The sequence below is a fragment of the Notamacropus eugenii genome, chromosome 1, assembly GCF_028372415.1.
Source record: "Notamacropus eugenii isolate mMacEug1 chromosome 1, mMacEug1.pri_v2, whole genome shotgun sequence".
Lineage (NCBI taxonomy): Eukaryota > Metazoa > Chordata > Mammalia > Diprotodontia > Macropodidae > Notamacropus > Notamacropus eugenii.
In genome coordinates, this window is record NC_092872.1 from 128,602,468 (window position 1) to 128,621,837 (window position 19,370).

The window sequence follows — 19,370 nt, forward strand, 5'->3', positions numbered from 1 at the left end:
CATCATAAGATACTTGAAGTCAGGAACCAAATCCAATCCATCTGTGTAACCCTCCTCAGAAGTTACCATGTCTTCCATATATGTAGTATGTACTAAATAAGCATTTATTGAGTGAATGTAGAGAGTGACAAGGATGTTGAGGGGACCGTACTATGTGATTACCAATTGAAAGAACTAGGCATGGCAAGGTGAGGAAAAGAACAGGATGAGAGGGAGAAGTTGCTGGGGCAGATTTCAATTCAATATAAAGGGAAAAATTTCTAACTATTACTGGTTCCCAAAAAGTGAACAGACTGACTATATTGGTAAGGAGTAAGTTGCTCAACACCAAACTTCTTCAAGAAGAGGATGAAGATCATGTTTGAGGGTCTTGTAGAGAGGATTCCTGTGTATGTATAGGTCACACTAAGAGACCCCTGAAGTCCCTCCCAACTTGGAGGTACTGTCATGCTTCTATACATGTATCCCCTCTATTTTTTCCAAATCCTGCTATTTTAAAAAATCTCATTCTTAATTATACCTTATCAGTCATTACATTATACACACACCCTTTGACCCAGTGATATTATTATTATTAGGCATATAACTCCAAGGGATCAAGGACAAAGGGATAGAATCAATGGGTAGTAGAATATTTATAGTGGAACTTTTAATTACAGAACTAGAAATAAAACAGATGCCCATCAATTGGAGAATAGCAAAAGCGTGGTATAAGAGGCAACCATGTAGTACAGTGGATAGAGTACTGGTCCTGGAGCCAGGAAAATGAGTGAACTCCAGAAGTCAAGAGAGTGGAACTGCTAATAACAGAGATCAGGGGAGTAAGGGAAGCTGCACAGGTAACTCCATCTCCCTGTTCTACTGCACTAACTGGGATTGGTAGGGATCCAAGTAAGAAATGGTGCAGAGTTGCTGGTAGCAGAGGTCAGGAAGAAGGGGTCAGAATGGGCTGCCCACTAACCCCACAAGGACATCTGTGTTCAAGATGTTCTACCTAAGGGATCCCTCCTTTCACTCTACCCCTCAAAACCATTTTTCATGTGACTTCTCCCCAAACTTCCATCCTCTCCCAACTCAGCCCAGGTGGAGCTCTTGGACCTTAGTCAGACATCAAATATGCTAAGGTTATCCACTGTATCCTGGGCCATCATCAGTCTTCTTGATTTTTTTCTTACCACTGGGTTTCAATGACTCTGGAAGAGAGAGTGAGGTTGACGACTTTGCACAGCTCTGTCTGACAAATCCAAATCATATGCAAGTCAAGAAATCACCCTCCTGACATCACTAGTTGTCCTTTGAAGATGAAGGCTGAACAACAACAAGCCCTGATCAATCCCTTCTCTTTACTATGCCCATTGTTTCTACTACTGCCCTACTGTTAAACTCCCCCATCACCCTATGTCTCTTTCTCTCATTTTCCTTTCAACTTCTATTTCTAACTGGAACCTTACTTTCTAAGTTAGAGGTGTCTCTAGACACCCTCTCTGAGGCTGGCTGTTCCTTCTCTCCCATACAGACCAGCAGGAGCAGTTTACATATTCCTTCTTCCTCACTCTCACTTTCAGACTCTCTTCCCATCCTCCCTCACTAGCCACTTCTGCTTTAAAGTTCACTCCATCCTATCTACATCCTTGTCACTATCATCTATAGGCCTTTAGGTCCTACTTCCTCCTTCTCAATAACTCCAGTACCTGCCTCATGAGTCTTTTCCATCCCAATTCCTGCCCTCTTCAAACACCTCAGCCTCCCGGTTCCTCACTCTCAAGACTTCTTTCTCCAGGGTATCTCAGGAAAGCAAAGGAGTGGTCATACCTTAGGTAATTCATCAGAATAGAGGAACTGGGAAAGGTAGCAGGGAGGGAAAGAGGAATGGGATGCATGAACTCCCAGTTACAGCTCTGAATTCAGTCTGGCCTCTGCTGCCCTAGCTAGCTGGCCCATAAAAGTCCTTGGTCATAGACAATTTCAAAGGACTCATAATGAAAAATGCTATCAACATCCAGAGGGAGAACTGATGGAGTCTGAATGGAAATCGAAGCAGACTATTTTTTACTTTATTTTTTTCTTTTGATCTGCATCTTCTTTCACAACATGACAAATATGGAAATATGCTTTGCATGATTGCACATGTATAACCAACATCAAATTGCTTACTGTCTCAGGGAAGGGGGAGGCAAAAGAGGAAGGGGGATAATTTGGAACTCAATTTTTTTAAGTGAATGTTAAAATTTATCTTTACATGTAATGTGGGGAAAATAAAATATTATTTTAAATAAATAAGTAATTGAGCAGACAGATTAATAAATAAATGAATTAATAAATGTCCTTGGTCAGAAAGCAGTAAACAAGTTCAAAGCTACACCATCCACCAAAAGGGGAGGGGCAAGGAAGGTTCAAAGTATTTTCCAGCACTGACAGTCCAGTAGCTTCTTCATTAGTAATATCCATAACCCCAAGGAAATTAAACTACCTCTCATATTTTCCTGCCCATTTCCTGCCCTTCGGAGATGTACATTTCAATGATATTTTCCCTACTCTCTTTAAAGCATCAAATCAGATAAGGATTGAAATAGTGTAATTGTGTTCAAATTCCACTTGGGTAACCTTGGACAAGTGAACACTCCTTTTATGTATACTCTGCCAGCCCATGTCCATAAATATAGACTCTTAGTTCTAGACCTAGGAAGGATCCTCAGAGGTCACCTTGTCCAACCTTTTCGTTTTACAAGCTCACTGAGGCTCATGGACGTAGTGTGACTTCTCCAAGATCACTGAGATAGTGAGTGTTAGAGGAGGAATTTGAACCCTGGTCTTCCATTGGAATCCATTTCAGAATTCCCATGTATTCAGTGCTCATGCATTATTCACACCTTCTTACGAAGAGTAAACTGAGGTCTAGGGAGGAGAAGTGACATGCCCAGGGTCTTTGCAACTTAGCCACAGAGGAGGAGTAGAAACCTGACTGCCAACTCCAATTCTTTATTCTACTGGAAGGCAAGGTTCCCTGAGTCCATAGGTCCTTCCAATGTGGCCCAGAGCCTATTTTTCTTAATGTAGTTTTTCACCTTTGCCCCTCTGTATGGGCATACTTGGACAGTAAAAATCAAATTTGATAAATAAACAAAGCTCTAACCCCCATTTTATCCTTTGTTAATGCTCTCTCCTCTTGAAATAATGTAGATGACTTTTTTCCATCTATCTCTATTATTTCATCAATATGAAGAACTACTAATATGGCAACTGCTGCCACCAAGGCAAGTCTTCTGTAACTTCTAGTCTCAGAGAGTTATCTGTGACACTGCAGGGTTAAGTCACTGTGTACAGTCAGTTAATTAACATGTGTCAGAAGAATTCAATAAAATATATTTCCTCTGTATATATTTGGTATGTCATCATTGTTTAGTTATTTCAGTCGTGTCCAAATCTTCATGACCCCATCTGGGATTTTATTTTCTTGGCGAGGATACTGAAGTCATTTGCCATTTCCTTCTTCAGCTCATTTTACAGATAAGGAAACTAAGGCAAACAGGGTTAAGTGATTTGCTTAGGGTCACACAGCTAGTAAGGGTCTGAGGCCAGATTTGAATTCAGGTCCTCCTGACTCCAAGCCCAGTGCGGTGTTCACTACACCACCTAACTGCCCCTGTATTTTGTATATACTTATCTAAATGCATCTTTCTCCCCAGCAGAGTGAAACCTCCTGGAAAGCAGGTATTATCTCAGTTTTGTTTTACTCAGTCCCTAACACAACATTTAGCACATAGTAGGTATTTAATAAACACTTGGCTGATTGACTGACTTAAACGCAGGTTTTCCTATTCCACCTCCAACCTCCATTCCAGACTTCCATTACTTTTTATTACACTTGGTACTGACTTATCTGTGTCCATGTTGGTTCTCTCCTACAGAGGGTAAGCCCTGAGAGGTGAAAAGCTATCTCACTTTTTGTTTTTGTAAATAGTACCTAGTATAGTTTCTGGAACACAACAGTTGCATAATAAATGCTTGTTACTTGATAACCCAGGTCTTCCTGACTCCAAGGCTGGCCCTCTATCCACTGTTCTAGGCTGTCTACCATTACTTTCTTAAATACCTGTGTATGTGCTATATCCTGCCTGCCCACTCCCACCAAGTAGCTCATCACTTTGTTGTGGAGTTTTGGTTTCGGTCCCTGTATCCTGAGCACAATGCTTTGAAGATGTTATGAACTTCATTAATGTTCAACTGGTCTCCCCTCCTGCCTGACGCTGCATGGACATCCCCATCCTACAAACATGTAAAACTGAAGAGTAGATGATTCCAAGAGACTTGGGGCTGCTCTTTCTCAATCCATAAAGGACTGTTTGAGTGCACTGACCGGTCCCCACCCCCACCCCACCCCCTTATCCCTGCTCATAGTGCAAGAGCCATTGTGTGGCAACACACAAAGAAGTGGTAGGAAGAGGATCCCAAGGAGATGAAGTGACAGGAGCAAAAAGGAAGGAGATGCTATCTGGGGCCTCTCAGTGCCTCTCTAAAGGTCATCTCGATGAGAATGTCTGCTTCTCACCCTTCCTTTTCTCATCAAGCTGAACAAGAGGCATACTCAAACAGGCATCCAACCAGAAAAGTAAATTCATTCAAATTGAGGTACTAGAAGAGGGAGAGGAGGAAGGAATGGGAAAGAAGTGATTAAAACTTTAATTTCCAGGCTATTTGGCCTCACTTTGCATACTCCTCAGCTTTATTGATCCATGCTGGTTAATACTCCAAGACTACCAACCAAGCTGTGATGAGCTCCAAAATAACCATGTTTGACATCACCTACAGTCACCTGACAGCTGCTGAGGCCAAACTTCTTTACACTAAGTGAGATGTCTTTGGGGATTGGAGACCAGGGAAATCAACTAATTTGCTTTTTAGGTTTCTCAAGAGTTAGGGCAAGGGTCTCTAATCTTCTGAATTCAAGGCTATTTTTTATTCCTGTAGAGTTGTATAATCAATCACCCCATAGAGTTAGGGGGCATAGAGAATACACATTGATAACAGAAGGCTACCATTTGTGTTCCCACAGCTGACAGCCAGGGCAAAAGGGGTAATGCAATAAGGAATAGTCATACTCTCTCATGCTGGAAAACCCCTTTGATCTCTGGAGATGGGCTACTGATTATGACATCAGTAACCAACTAAGAGATACATCTGAAATAAGTAGACGACAATCTACCATCTGGGAAGTCCTGAGTATACAATGTCCACCATATATCTTTGAGCTATAAGGCAGTAAATATAGATAGGCCGAAATCAAAACTGGGTAAGTTTTATTATAGGGGTCTCTATACCTATCCCCTTTCGATACCTGTCCCCTTTCCAGGCTCCCACCTCTCATATTTAGCAAAGATTCAATGCCCTCACATTTTTATTTAACACTTCAGGGATCCCTCCAGTCATCCCCCAATGGAGATTTCAACTCATTATAAAGAAGGACTTTTTAATAATCAGAGAGAATGGAATGAATCATATGTTGCTGGGTAGCAAGCTTCTAATCACTGGAAGTATTCCAGAAAAAGTTGGACAACTCTTTATATGAGATGTAAGAACACCATCCCTACGAATGTAAACTCCTAGGAAGCAAAAAAATATCCCCAGTGCCTAGGAAGCAAAAACAGTTTTAATTCCTTTTTTATATACCCAGTGGTGAGTACAGAGTCTGTACATAATAAGTGCTTAACAAGTGATTATTTTTTGATTGGTTGACCTTTATTAGCTTGGTCAAGGCACTCAATCTCTTTTGACCTCAGTTTCTTCTTCTGCAAAATAGGAATAGTAAATATACAGAGCTATTATGAGGCTCAAAAAACCCACACATCCTTTTACATGTAAAGCCTTTGCAAACTTGAAAACTGTATAAATGTAAGTTATTATTATTCATTATTAAAGAGGATTTATGCATAGGTCTGGAGGTTACATTACATAGCTTCTGAGATCTCTTATAATGTTAAGATTCTACGACGTATCAGACAGACCTTTTCCTTTACCAAACCAGCCTACCCCATGTCCTTCAGCTCTGCTTTTAAACTAATTTGTGCTAAAGACTCTTATGAATTTGCTTCCCTCCTGGGGAATGTTTGGAGCAAAGTAGCAACATCCAATATGGAAAGAGTGATGGTCATGGGGCCAGAAGATGTGGGTTCAGATCCTGGCTCCCACAATTATTAGCTGTGTGCCCTTGAGCATAAGCTACCTTTCTGACCCTTAATTTCTTTATCTGTAAAATTAGGATAATACATTACCTACCTCATAAGGTTGTTGTGATGAAAGTGCTTTGTGAATATTAAAGTGCCACAGAAATGTTAATTATCATTAGCATTCCTCCACTTCAGTACAACTCTAATATCTCATCACAGCAGGGAGATGACCCTAGTTGACTGTATCTCTCTCACCAGGGAACTAGTCTAGCTTAGTCCTGAGAAGCTCATCAGCATGTTGGCTGCAGGGAGAAGATTCCTCCTTCATGCCCTCCACCCTCACCCCACCCCCATTTGCTTGTCTTACAGTCTTGCTCTCTACCTCTGCCCCATTCACTAAGCACAGTACCAGGAACATAGATGATTGATAAATGCACTGAAATAAAATTCTCGCCATTCTTGAAAACTTTGAACTAAGGGTCAAAGAGGATGCAATCTTCATCCATGACAGTGATCCCCACATCGATAAAGTACATGGATACTTAAAATTTATTGATGTATCTATGCTATCATTCTGATTCTGTGCGGTCCATCCTGCATTTGTGCTATCTTGGAACTTGGCTAAGGATAAAAGAAAGTATGATTATCTAGGACTAAGTGTCATTCATTCAATCAATCATTCATTCATTTGTTCCTTTCTTAAGTATCCATCATGTATATTGAGTACACCAATGTGTTAGACAAATAAATGAGACAAATTTCTTGTACTCATACAACTGACAATCCCACATGGCAGTTAATGCTACCCAGGCTAATGTAGCCAGAAAAAGAACAGCTAGAAAATGGAAGAGGAGGTCCCTTAGAAAGAAGGAGGTCACTTCCTGATCAACAGAAGCACTTCACTCTCCCACGCACGGAACCTGTGGATAAAATGAATGCAGCTGGACTTTTTACCCAACATGGAGCAGAAAACAAAGAAAAACAACAACCAGCCCCAACTAAAAAGTACTGGCACCCTAGGCTTCTCTGGAACTGACAAAGTGACTAGGGAAGAAGGAAGGGGCATGGCTACACTGCAGCTGAAAGGACTGATAGGAATTTTTTTCCCCTAAGAACAGAATGATCCACCTGCATGAGCACGAGCATGAATGCATAACAGAAGAGGTCTGGATCCATATAACCTCAGAGTCAGGACCCCAACCAGGGCATGAATATTCAGTAAGATGGACTTGCTGAGTCAGGCTTCTCAAGGATGGACAGTACAGCTTGTGGGCCAATGCCTGGAACAGGGGCCATTACATCCCTTTTCATCATGAGCCCACTTGACTGTTATGCCGGTGTGTTGCCACAACATATGCATTGAAATGGCAAGTCTTGTAATTCACCCAGATGGCAGAGAGTTGCAGAGTTGTTCCTCCTAGGGAGACAGATGTTTCACCACTGGGCCATATGGCTTCCTCCTCCTAGTCTTCTCTCTCCACCAGCCCCCAGCCCAACGGTGTCAGAAATAAACCACTGTTTGCAGGCAACCTCAAAGTGCTTAAAGCTTGCCTCTTTTCTTAGCAAGTAATTAAGAACTCTGGCTGAGATGTTCCGTTTCACAACACATGGGTTTGTACACATGTCAAGGGAAGACATATTAAAGCTCCATTGTGTCAAACAAGGGAAACGCATTGCAGTTTTGCATGCTTTCTAAATATGTTTCTTTGTGGGAACCTGGCCACTCTCTCACAGAATTGTGCCTGTGAAAGACCGTACAAAGGTGATCTTGTTCACTCTACCATGGCCAGGCAGAACTGCCCCATCACCCAGCTCAGGATAATACTAGAATTCTAAAATTAGAAGCAACCTTCAGAAAAGCCACATACTATATCCCCTGCCTTTTGGCTAAACTCACTTTTGTCCTGCCCATACAAATCTGGGTCTCATTCATTTCCTTTCATCCTGATATGCCAGGAATTACTCAATTCCAATTCCCTCCTGAAATTAAAGCCTTCCTCATCTGTCCTCAGTAGAAACTGATGCCAGCTGCCCTTTATAGCTCATCCACAACCCCTCTGCATACCTAAGACTGACTCTATCCTTAACTATTATCACTGCCTTCTCTCTTTCATTATACAAAGGTGGGCAAACTGGATGGTGTACAGAGAGCCTGGATTTTGCTGACCGGAGATACCCACCTCTGGGATTAGTGGAGCTACCACTTTCAAAACCTAAGTTCAAACCCTGTGTGCGTTGGCCTCTGTTTAGTTCTTGCCCTCTTTTGCCTCCAACTTCCAATAAACTACCAATTCCCATCACTCCTTGCTTCTCTCATTTCCATTTCCACAGTTATCATCTGAGTCCAAGGCCAAATTTTCCCTTGCCCAGACCGTTATAATGCCCTCCTAGACCTGCCTGACTGGAATAGAGAGGCAATGGTTACACTAAAAGCTCAAACCTAGAGCCCTCGGAAGTTTACTATTTTATTATTATTTTCTGATTCTCATTATTACTAGTAATAAGACTTTGTAATGTTCCTTTAAGGTATACAAAGTGCTTTTCCATGAGGAAAGTAGTGCAAGAATTGTTAGTCCCATTTTATAGATGAGAAATGGAGATTAAGAAAAAACTTGTCCATGGTCAGTAACTAAGTTAGGACTTGCCCCAAGGTCTTCTGGGTCAAGGCAGCTCTCCTTCCTTTGTACCATGCAGAGATGTACTGGGTGATATGTGAGCTTTTCTGTGAGCCAGGAACATCACTGTAATTGTTGTTTCACACGCTCTGCTGCTCCTTTAGTCTTTAGTAATGTTTAGATTTTGACAGTATTATCCTTTTGTCCCCAAACTCATCATTTTATTCTTGAACCAATAAACATTAGGTGGTGTTAGTCTTCAGTGGGGATAGGGGGGAATGACAGCAAATGTTTACAAAGTGCTTTAAAGTCTGCAAAGCACTTTTCACATATTATCTCATTTCAACCAATCTGGCAACAGTACATACTGTTTATTTATTTAGTACCTACTGTGTGTCAGATACAATCTTTTTTTTTTTTTTTTGAGGCAATCAGGGTTAAGTGACTTGCCCAGGGTTGCACAGCTAGTCAGGTATCTGAGGTCAGATTTGAACTCAAATTTGACACCAAGGTCAGTGCTTACTAGCCTAGGTAGCTAGCTAGGTAACTCAGCTCATCCTCTCTCTCAAGCTAGCCCTCTCCCTTTCCTTCTCCTCTCCAAAAGAAGGTAAATTTTGAAGGCCAGAAGCTACCCAGTTAACTTAAGGTAAATTGGCTAAATCCCCTTCCTTTTCCTTTCCCTTTCCCCTTCCCTTACCCCTTCCCCTGTCCTGTCTTGTCCTTTCTCCACTCAGTGGCTGTTTTTAGACCCTTCTGGCTTAGAATGAACGTCAATAGTAACAGTTTCTCCTCAAAATAACAACCTTGAGGCTCTTACCCCTCCCAGTGTGTACATGTATACGAATGACTTAATGAACAGGCATTAAAAGCATGTTATCTCCCTAGCTGGGCTACAAACTCCTTGACAGCAAGGACTGTGTCTTATTCTCTTTGTATCTTCCATCAAAGTCTAGCACAGGGCTCTGAATATAGTAGGTGAGCAAACATTACGTTTAACTGAACTGAAAATCCAAAAGTGAAATGAGATGCCTTTGGGAAGGTAGTGGGTGTTCCTTCTAACTGAAGACAAAGACGACTCCAACTTCCATTGGCTGACAATGGCTGACAAGAGGTTTTCAGTTTTGTAATTCTGGGATCCAAGGCTTCTCCACTTACATCTCAAGAACTTTCCAGTTCTCAGTGTCTCAGAGCCATAATTTAAGCCCTGATGACTGATGCTCAGTAGCAGGATATGCCTAGAGAAATTTTAGATTTTAGGGAGATCCCTGAACAAAAGTCATGAGTACTTTGACTTTGTACCATGCCTGGCACATGGCAGGCCCTTAATAAATGCTTGTTGATTGGTTGTTGCTGCTTTCCAGAAAACCAAGTCCTATCCAATAGGACTGTCTGATCCATCATTAGTTGATACTTAACAGAGTTCAAAAACCTGGGTGATGCTGATACCACAAAAGTAGACAGACTCCAAATCCTGCTCTGGAATCTGGCCTCTGGTGTCTCCATGCAGACAGGGAGTTAACAAACAAAGAAGATATTGGTGATGGCAATAAAAATGAGGATAAGTTCCTGATGAGCCTAAGAACAGAGCTCACAATCTTCTTGGGACCATAACGCTGAATAAACAAGGAAGGAGGAAGGTAAGGCAGGAAGATAGGGAGAAAGAGGGAAAAGGAGAGAGGAAAAAGAAAATGGGGAGGAAGAAAAGGAAGAATTAAGAATCTCTACCCCATTGCGTGCTTAGTCCCCAGGGGCTGGACTGGGTCCATACTTCCTACTTGGAACCAACTTCTCATGCCATGCTTTATGTAATTCTATTGTGCAAAAACAAGATTCAAAGGGGAAGATGGAACAAAGAATCAGTCTCCCTAACAAAGGTTCCTCCATTTAGTAAATTAGACGCTCTTTCCACCTGACACACTTTTAAAGGGAAATCTTCAATTATCATGTGCTGGCTGGACAGAACAACAAAAGAGCTGCCCAGGGATTTTATTTTGAAAGCAACGAGGAGGCACTGCAATGGTTTCAGGGAAAAGAGATACTAATCTAGTCCACATAATTTTGAGAATCCTTTATGGAGGAATGAAGGACATTTGAACCCTGCGGCTGTTGGAAAAGGGTTCTTTTTTTCCCCATAGCCTGTGCATTTAACTTTGTCAAAAGCTTAGCTGGTCAAACACACTGTCCTGTAAATCACCCTGGAGCTGATTTACTCTCTGGCCCCCTCAATTTATTTTCAGAGATCATGCCTGAAAAGGAGCTGTCCCTACTGGAAGGGCTGGGGCTGCTAGGCTCAGCTGCCCAGAGTGCGTGAGGTTTGCAGGCACTGGTCAGGCTGATCTCAGTGTTCGGGGAGCTTTCCAATCCCTTGATGGTTGCGTCTGAGCTTCCAAACAAGGATCAGTGGCTTCCCTACAGCCTTCCCTACCCCGGCTCTGCCCAGGAAAAACAGAGATGTGTCTGATGGCTTCAGCTCTTGAGGTGGCATATAGTTCTAATTTGGACCCCTGCCCCCCAGGAAAATTAGATTAATGGTCTCATCCTGTCCCTACCAAAGTATAAACGATGATGATGATGATGACAACAGTGACATTTATAAAGATTGTAAAGTTTACAAAGCACTTTACACATATTCTCTGCCTTGAGTCTCCCAATAACTTTCCAAGATAAGTACTATAATATTCCCCTAACTTTACAGGTGAGGGAACTGAGAAGTTACGTGGCTTTTCCATGGTCACAGAGCTAATAAGTATGAGAATTGGGGTTGGAACTCAGGCTTTCCTGACTCTCTCCACTGTACCATGCTGCACTACCAAAACTTGGCCTGGCAACAACTCAGCACCATCAGCCAACTGAAGAAATGGAGAAGGAAAATAAATAAAGGAAATGGAAACGAGAAGAAAACAAACTTCCAGTGAGCACTATAGGGTAGGACGTGTCCATATACATTCTTACACACACACAGACTCCTGTGGAAGGACTGGGAACCCTCTGTCTCCTGCCTCTTTATTTAAAAATCTCAAAATATTTCCCATCATAAGACCTAAATGAGAGTAAGTGACTCTTGGGCTCATAGAAATAACTCATTCTGCTTCTTAAAAAAGGGTTATAAAAAGGGTGAGGGGTTTCTGCAGGTTGCAATGGTGCATGGACTCAGGATTTAAACTCTCTGGGATTAAGCTTCCTCACCTATAAAATAAAGGGCTTCACTAGATGACTTCTCCCAGCCCTAGAAATTCTGTGGTCCTGTGAGTAACTTTGGAAGACATAGATATTTGATCAAAGGATATGAATAATTCTCAAAAATAACTGTAAAAGATTGTCAGTATAAAAGAATACTCCAAATCATTAATAATAAGAGAAATGCACACCAAAACAACTGCAAGGTTTGACTTCATACCCAGCAGATTAGCAAGAAGATAAAAATCATCCATTTTACAGGGATCCTGGAAAGAAATGCATTGTTGGTGGAGCTATGAACTGCTCCAATCATTCTGGAAATCAATATGGAATTTTACAAAGCAAGTGGCTAAAATACCTTCTGACCCACAGACTCATGGTAGGTATATATCCCATTCCTCCTCCCCATGAACCTAGCCAAGAATACTTTGGATAAACTTTCTAGGGCGTCCCTAAAAAACTGTCAGGCAACCTTCACTCAAAGACACTTTTCTAAGAACTCACTGTGGTAGAACAATATGACTTCTGGGAGTCCTGTTGTCCATGACACTTTACTAATGAGGATGTGTGCATTGGATATTCTATAAGCTGCCCCAGGTCTTAATCACAAGAAAACACAAAAGGACTAGACCAAAACAACTCTGTTTCAAAGTCAAGGTCAAAGACACTGTGACACCTTCTGATCCCTTCCCTGTCTCCCTGGGCACGCCTGTGTTAGACATCACAGGAGGACCTTGACACATTGATTAATCAATCAACAAGCATGTTGTGCCAGGCACCTTGCAAACTGCTAGAAATACAAAATACAAAAAGTGCAACAAATGAAACAATCCCTACCCTCCCGGTCCTGGATCCATTACTTACTAGCTATGTGGCCTTCAACAAATCTAACCTCTCTGGGATCATTTTCTACATCTTCAAAGTAGGGAGCTGATATTCTACAACGTAACTGGCAGCGTTCATGACTAGACCTCAGTTCTCCTTAGGTTCTCTCTACCATAAAACACTGAGAGACCTTTGAAAACGAGAAAGGGCTACAATAAAGTAGCAAACATGTGGGGAGGGAAGAGAGAGAAACTGAACAGTTATTCTGTGGGTGAAAATCACTGTTTCATCAAAGAAAGAGCCATTAGTGAAGATTTCAGCTAAGAGCTGCCCAGCCTCTACCGATCCTCATTAATTGCAGGGTTTCTGAATGTCGACAGAGGCCAGCCGAAAGGAACAAAGCATCAAGCAGAGGCTTGCACAGAAACCTTTTATCCACACGTTTCTGCTCCGAAACTTCCTTTTCATTATCTTACTGACTGTGGCTTATTTTCCTGGAAAAAAACCTGCTCCTGCTCATGTGGAGTCTCCTCCTAGGAGCTCCATTCAAGCAAAGTGGAATGCCCCCCCTTTCCCCTCTCTCCTCACAGTAGGGTTACACAAGCAAGCTCACTCACAAGCTCTAAGCAGGGACATGGAAAGGCCTGCTGGTACATCAAAAGTGGGTACATTATCTCCAGAAGGCCACTTGTATGAAAAAGCTCTCTTGCTATCTAGTAAGCAAGCCTCTCATCCTGTCCTGCTAGCATATCAGCATGGGTTGGTTTATCTGATGAGCTAGCTGTTAGGGCCATGACAGGGTTAAAAAACAAGTCTAGAAGTTCAACAGGGTGAGAAAAACTGCAGAATGGATCATAGAAATCAAAGGACTGAGCAGCAGAAATGGTCTAGAGATAATCTAGGCCAAGTTCTTCATTTTACAAATGAAGAAATTATCTCAAAGAGATGAAGAGATTTGCTCAAGGTTGCAGATGCACAAAGAGGCAGGAGCTGAGATTTTCTGGCTCCAAATACAGAACTTGGCCCATCCTACAGCATGGCAAGGAGCCCTGGGTAGAAGCTACGGATTAGTCTAAGGGCATAGGTGAGGCCTTGAATGCTGCAGCATCTGGACTCCATCACCGTGATGATGTCTGGGAGTGGGAGGGTGGAGAGGAAGGTCAGCATCAAGAGGGTGTTCCATCAACTAATCTTTATTGAGCATTGCCCCTCCTTGAACTAGGCACTGGCAATACAATAGGGAGGAAAGAATCAATCAGTAAGTATATTATTAAGCATCTACTGTATGTTAGATATTATACTGGTGATGGAGAGACAAAAACAATAAATGAAGTCAAGCCATTTCCTTCTCAATTCATTTTACCAGTGAGGAAACTGAGGCAAACAGGAGGAAGTGACTTGTCCAGGGTCAGACAGCCAGTGAATGTCTGAGGTCAGATTTGAATTCAGGAAAATGAGTCTTACTAACTCCAGGCCTGGGACTCTATCCACTGTGCCTCCTAGCTACCCTTAATGTTAGGTAGGCTGTCAAAAATGATCACTGTATTGGATCTTATTGCTATAACCACTAGACCACCTAGCTGCCTCACAACGAGCCATGTGACCTTCGGCAAATCATTGAACCTCTTTGAGTTAAATGATTCTTCATCGTTAAAATAACAATAATAGTACTTGCATTGCCTATATCACAAGGTGGGTGTAAAGGTCAGATGCAATAGCAAATAAAAGGTTTTGAAACCTATGAAGTGCTATATAAATACATGCTCTTATCAATCATAACAATAACAGACAGGGCAGCTAGGTGGCGCAGAATACAGAATGCTGGTTTAACGCTAAGTTCAAATCTGGTCTCAGATACTTACTAGCTGTGTGACCCCGGGCAAGTCACTTTACCCCGTCTGCCTCAGTTTCCTCATTTGAAAAATGAGCTGGAGAAAGAAATGACAAACCACTCCAGTATCTTTGCCAAGAAAAACCCATATATGGTCACGAAGAGTTGGAAATGACTGAAACAACTGAACAACAACAACCAAGTAGTAACAAAAGTACAAAGAAACATAAGAAGTTATATTTCCCCTTCAGGAGTTAGTGATCCATTTGGGAAGATAAGATTAAAAACATGAAACAGGTTCATGTATGATTAGTGCAAAATAAGGGGTGCAAGCAATAAGCTCCATTGGAGCTGGGAGAGTGAGAGATTCTAAGCTCCTTGAGAGCAGAACTGCTTTCAATTTTAGGTTCCCAGGGCCTAGATAAAGGAACTGTCACATGCTAAGTGCTTGGCCAAAAACACCTGGTTGATTGATTGAGGGTTAGGGTGATGGAAGGAGAGAGCACGTGAGCTGGGCTTTAAGGATCAGCACAGTTGGGATAAATGGAGAAGAGAAAGGAGAGTCAAAAAACGATTCCCTCTCATGCCATGCCCTGATCAGGGAGCCTCTGGGAGCTGGACATTACATAAATACTCAATTGCGTTTGACAACAGAAACAACTCACTCATAGGCTGTGGCAGCCTTCTGGGTCTGGATAGGAGAGATCTAATTACTGAGTAGAGCTTCCAATTAAAAAATCGCCACCTTTCTCCTTTCATGGCAGAGTCAGCACATACAGCCTTTCTGATACTCAAGGAAGAGGGTGATCAGGAAAGCAAAAACCTTAGTTAGCAAAATTCACCCAAGCTACTCCCATATCCTCCTGCCCCTTAGCAAGTGATCTTGGCCTTTTTGTGTGCTGTCCAAATGACACAGGGTTCAATTTCGTTTATTTTTGGTCTGGACCAGGGATTCCATGACTGTGGGAAATCCTAGGGTGGAAACTCCCTTCACTGGCTGAGCCAGCATGGTAAGGAGAAAAGGGTATCAGCCCTAGAGTCAAGGTACCTTGGTTCAAATGCCACTGAAAATGATTATTGTCTGTCCAAGAATGACCTTGGGCAAGCCACAGCTTCCTTGATCTTAGTTTCCTCATCTGTAAAAGGAGAGGACTGAACTACATGACCTCTGAGGGTCCATCCAACTCTTGACTTGGGTTGCTGGTTGACTTGACTTTCCAAATGGGTTCACATGCAAAATCTCATAATCTAAAAATAAAAATAAAGCCCCACTTCCTTCTCCCAAACACATCCAGATCTAACTCTATGAGCTGTTTTTGTAGAATTCTACAACTTTACTATATCTTAGTTTTCAAGAAGTACCTGGAGGCATGGAGAATTTAAGTGGTTTGCTCATGTTCACATAGCTAGTCTGTGTCAGAGACAGGACTGGAACCCAGGTCCTTGTGATTCTAAGACCAACCCTTTCTCCAGTATAATATGCTGCCTAGGTTAAGCAGAAAATATGACCGCTCATAACATGCCCTCCTCTGAAACAAAAGATCCAATACTCCATTAGAGGAGCATTAGCTGAGTTCTCTAGAAGCTTGACAGGGTATCATTTCATCCACCATTCATACAGAGAAGCGGAGATTCATATACATTCTCCAAGTGTGCTTTTCTAATTGGACCCTCATGGCCTTGAGCCGTGAGCCCTAGGAAGTAACTGGTCCTCAGAAGAATTCTATATCACCAGAGTTTGTCTTCAACACCTTCCCTTCACCCATTTTCAGAGTTTCTTATCTTCTTGCCTTTCTAAGAAGCCAGGGCTTCCCTGCTGCTCCATCTCTTGGGTCAAGCCAGGGCAGCAGCTGATAAACTCATCCTTACTGAAACATGGTGAGCATGAGTGAGAATCAGAGCAGGACAGAGTGGAAAAATCACAGGTTAAAGAGTCAAAATCCTAGCTCTGCCACTTATTACCTACCCTTTGTGACCTAAGCAAGACATTTAATGTCTGGACCTCAATTTACCCAGTTGTAAAAGCAGAGGGTTGGACTTTATTACCTCTAAAGTCCTTCCAGCTCTAAAGTCAATGAAATCTATGACTACTGAGTTAACTCTCCCAAACTATTTCTGCTCTAAAAGATGTAGAGAAAGGGCATTGCTTAACCCAAAGGAATGAACTTTTGTTAGTGCAATCCAGGGCATCCTTCCAGTCATCCAGATTTGCAATCTCAGAGACATCCTTGACTTTTCCCTCTCCCTCACTCATCATATACAATCAATTGACATTTTGCCAACTCAGTCTCCACAATTTCTTTCCCATCCATACCTTTTCCACCACTTATATGGTGACTACCCTAGTTCAAACTCCTACAATCTTTTGCCTGAAATATTGCAATGACTCCTAATTGTCCATATTCCAGAATCTCCTCCCCCCTCCCAAAAGTAGAATTGTCCAAGTTAGTGTTAGAGATGGAAGCAGCCTCAAAGATGATCCGGTTAATTCAAACTCCTCATTTTATAAAAACTAGGACCTGGAGAGATCAACTGATTTTCCCAGTCCAGTCCCCCACTAATTGTTCCTTTCTCTAAATTTCTCCATCAATCACATAATTTATTTCTTTATTTCCTTGGGTCCCTGGCTCCTAACACAGCACCTTCCACGTTAGAGACAACTGATAAATGGTTGGTGGGTTTGTCAAACTACATTCTAGCATGCATTTGTTATCTAATTGTTTAATATCCATTTGTCTTCTCTGATGAGGTAGTATGCCTCGAACATCTCTAGCATTCCCTACAGTAACTACCATGGAGCTGAGTTCATAGCAGATGTTCAAGAAACACTTATTGACTTGACTCATTTCTCACCCCAAGCTCCTACCATCCCCTACACTTCTAACTGTCTTGACAACAGCACCTTTTAAATAATCACAACCATATGATTGTCCCTACTCCCAATCCCTTGTTTCTGACATTTCCTCCTGCTCTCCTGACTTTCCTGGACACCAAGGCCAGCCCTCTCTCCATTACGGTATGCTGCCTGGGTTAAGCAGAAGACATGATGGTTCATAACATGCCACAAAACGACATCTTCATAACATGCCTGGCACTTGCATCTCCTAGATCCTCCCCTCACTTTTCAGCTCCTATCTATATGTTATCTTCCCCCACAAAAAAAAACAAGCTCCTTGGGGACAGGGTCTGTCTCTCTTTCTGCTTCTGCTTGTACTCCCAGAGCTTGGCATAGTGCCTAGCACATAGTAAACACTTAATAATATGCCTTGTTGACTTGGCTTCACTTGCTTGTTGGCTTGACTTTCAAAATGGGTTCCTATGTCCAATCTCCTAAAACAAACAAAAAACCATACTTGTCCCAAACAGTCTTGCAGCTGGGTTTCCTCAGTTCAGCAGCTCGGGTCAGCCAGTTCTGCACACAGTACCAGCACCAGATATTACAAATGTTGCACATCAAAAGCGATCTGAACTTCCCTCTCAAATCAGCATGTTATGGTATTATGAAATTGGATCACTTAGCACTATTGCAGCATTGCCTGCCTTCAAAGGGCTTCATCGACATTGCCTAATAAAAATTATCCTGAGAATGTGGCATCCCTCTCTCAGGTACCCCTTGCTGACATTCAAGTTCCCTCTTATGATTTTCCTGGGGCTATAACTCTACTCTCCAATGGAGGAAAACATTTCATCAATCTTGCCTCCGGCTTTATGAATCTAATATAACGCATCCAGCCTGAATCGCCATATGCCTGAGGGAAGAGATGAAAAGGAAAAAAGCAATGTGGCAGACCCTAGCAGAATCTGAGCTGCCTGCGAACCCCTTCTCCACCCCAATCCATCCCTAAGAGGTCCAGGGATGCCTGTTCCTGCCTTCATTACCTGGAGAAATAAGGGACATGTCCTCTCTGCTGGCTCAGCTCTCCTTTGCTCTATACTTTTTTCCATTCTTTTTGCTGCAAAACTAACCCAATCCAACCCATTTGTTCCAGTGTTGCTGGGGTTTTTTTCATTCATTCCCCTAATGCAATTAGGATTGAGTTTCTTCAGCATTAGGGGAGATTTAACAACAGTGGGGAAAATTGTCATTTCATTCCCAAACATCAACATGCCTACACTCACCCAATCTGGAGTTTCTCTGGCTTCTGCTCTACCTACTTGAATAGCAGGGAGAATATTAACAGGGAAAACCTTGCTCGAAGTTAAGAGGCAGATGGCGCTTTGGTGGGGGAAAGGGAGGGCCTGCTTCTTTCATTCATTAGGCTGGTTGTTCTAACATCTAAACTGAGATGACTGTGGCACTAAACTACATCATAAGGCCAGGCTCTCTTTGCAAATGGCAACGTTCCAGGAGTAAGTTGAGGGTGAAGAGGAAGGACTGGGACTTTCTTGAATAATGGGATAGTAGAGCTAGCAGGGACACCTTGTAAACCATCTTGCCCAAATCCCCTCAATTTTTTACAGATAAAGAACTGAGGTCTTGAAAAATTCAATGGCTGGCCCATGGTCACACTATCTTTTCTGAAACAGAGATGAGACTCTACTCTAAGGTTCTTGCCTATCAGGTCCAGTGCTCTCTTCAGCACTCTTGGTTATTTCCAGAAAAGAGACATGTACTAGGAAAGCAAACTCCGGAGTAGGATGTGAAAAACTGTTACTGGCAGCAAGAATGCCTAATTTAGAGGCAGGGACTAGGTTCAAATCACAGCACTGCCATTTTCTGGGGAACCTGGGGCATCTGTAAACTGAGAAGAGCAGACT

The 19,370-nt window shown here is 42.3% G+C and overlaps 1 protein-coding gene across 6 annotated transcripts in view; it reads right to left on the bottom strand.

Moving 5' to 3' along the window:
• MEGF11 (multiple EGF like domains 11) overlaps positions 1-19,370 on the bottom strand; it is a 475,650-nt gene that overhangs the window by 288,688 nt on the left and 167,592 nt on the right. The gene's annotated exons all lie outside the window — the stretch shown is intronic.